This window comes from Amphimedon queenslandica, unplaced genomic scaffold, assembly GCF_000090795.2.
Source record: "Amphimedon queenslandica unplaced genomic scaffold, v1.1 AMPQUscaffold_11296, whole genome shotgun sequence".
Classification (NCBI taxonomy): Eukaryota; Metazoa; Porifera; class Demospongiae; order Haplosclerida; family Niphatidae; genus Amphimedon; species Amphimedon queenslandica.
In genome coordinates, this window is record NW_003548461.1 from 6,209 (window position 1) to 9,033 (window position 2,825).

Below are 2,825 nucleotides of genomic sequence, written 5' to 3' on the forward strand. Positions count from 1 at the left end.
TAAACACAGTTTAGTAAAGTATCACAATGGTATCATAGAAGAAAAGAATAAAATTATTCACATGTGACGTGACTTACTATCTGAAAGATTATGAATAACACAATTTAGTAAAATATCACGATGGTATCATAGAAGAAAAGAATAAAATTATTCACATGTGACATGACTTACTATCTGAAAGATTATGAATAACACAATTTAGTAAAATATCACAATGGTATCATAGAAGAAAAGAATAAATTAAATTACACATTCACATGTGATGTGACTTACATACTGAAAGATTGTAAATAACACAGTTTAGTAAAGTATCACAATGGTATCATAGAAAAAAAGAATAAAATTACACATTCATTTGTGACATGACTTACTGCCTAAAAGATTTTTGAATAACACAGTTTAATATAAAAGAAAGAATAAAATTATACTTTCACATGTGACATGACTTACATCCTGAAAGATTGTGAATAACACAGTTTAGTAAAGTATCACAATGGTATCATAGAAGAAAAGAATAAATTTACACATTCACATGTGAAGTGACTTACTTGCTGAAGATGAATGAACAACACAGTTTAGTAAAGTAGGCATATCATAGAATAAAAGAATAAAATTACACATCCACATGTAATGTGACTTACTCTCTGAAAGATTGTGATAACACAGTTTAGTAAAGTATCACAATGGTAACATAGAAGAAAAGAATAAATTTACACATTCACATGTGACATGACTTACTTCCTGAAAGATTGTGAATAACAGTTTAGTAAAGTATCACAATGGTATCATAGAATAAAAGAATAAAATTACACATCCACATGTAATGTGACTTACTGTCTGAAAGGTTGTGATAACACAGTTTAGTAAAGTATCACATGGTATCAGAAGAAAAGAATAAAATTACACATTCACATGTGACATGACTTACTTCCTGAAGATGAATGAATAACACGTACAGTTTAGTAAAGTAGGCATATCATAGAATAAGAGAATAACATTACACATCCACATGTAACATGACTTACTCTCTGAAAGATTGTGATAACACAGTTTAGTAAAGTATCACAATGGTAACATAGAAGAAAAGAATAAATTTACACATTCACATGTGAAGTGACCTACTGGCTGAAAGATTGTGAATAACAGTTTAGTAAAGTATCACAATGGTATCATAGAAGAAAAGAATAAAATTACACATTCACATGTGAAATGACTTACTTTCTGAAGATAAATGAACACAGTTTAGTAAAGTAGGCATATCATAGAAAAAAATTACAACATGTGACATGACTTACTTCCTAAAGATAAATGAATAACACGTACAGTTTAGTAAAGTAGGCATATCATAGAATAAAATTACACATCCACATGTAATGTGACTTACTGTCTGAAAGATTGTGATAACACAGTTTAGTAAAGTATCACAATGGTAACATAGAAGAAAAGAATAAAATTACACATCCACATGTAACATGACTTACTCTCTGAAAGATTGTGTTTAGTAAAGTATCACAATGGTAACAAAAAAGAAAAGAATAAAATTGCACATTCACATGTGAAGTGACTTACTATCTGAAAGGTTGTGAATAACACAGTTTAGTAAAGTATCACAATGGTATCATAGAAGAAAAGAATAAATTACACATTCACATGTGATGTGACTTACTGGCTGAAAGATTGTGAATAACACAGTTTAGTAAAGTATCACAATGGTATCAAAGAAGAAAAGAATAAAATTACACATTCACTTGTGACATGACTTACAAGCTGAAAGATTGTGAATAACACAGTTTAGTAAAGTATCACAAGGGTATCATAGAAGAAAAGAATAAAATTACACATTCACATGTGACATGACTTACAACCTGAAAGATTGTGAATAACACAGTTTAGTAAAGTATCACAAGGGTATCATAGAAGAAAAGAATAAAATTACACATTCACATGTGACGTGACTTACTTCCTAAAAGATTGAGAATAACACAGTTTAGTAAAGTATCACAATGGTATCATAAAAGAAAAGAATAAAACTATACATTCACATGTGACGTGACTTACATGTGCTCTCTGAAGGTGAATAACAAAGTTCAGTAAAGAATCACAATGGTATCACAGAAGAAAAGAATAAAATTACACATTCAAAGTGACGTGACTTACTAGCTGAAAGATTGTGAATAACACAGTTTAGTAAAGTATCACAATGGTATTATAAAAGAAAAGAATAAAATTATACATTCACATGTGACGTGACTTACATGTGCTCTCTGAAGGTAAATAACAAAGTTCAGTAAAGTATCACAATGGTATCACAGAAGAAAAAAATAAAATTAGACATTTACATGTGATGTGACTTACTGGCTGAAGAATTGTGAATGACACAGTTTAGTAAAATATCACAATGGTATCATAAATGAAAAGATAAAAATTACACATTCACATGTGATATGACTTACTTCCTAAAACATTGTGAATAACACAGTTTAGTAAAGTATCACAATGGTATCATAGAAGAAAAGAGTAAAATTACACATTCACATGTCATGTGACTTACTTCCTAAAACATTGCGAATAACACAGTTTAGTAAAGTACGGTATCACAATGGTATTGTAGAAAAATAAAATTACACATTCACATGTGATGTGACTTACAGACTGAAAGATTGTAAATAACACCGTTTTATAGCAATGTATCAAGTTTAATGGTATTATTGAAGAAAAGAATAAAATTACACAATCACATGTGGTGTGACTTACTTGCTGAATGATTGTGAATAACAAGTTTAGTATAGTATCACAATGGTATCATAGAAAAAATAATTAAATTA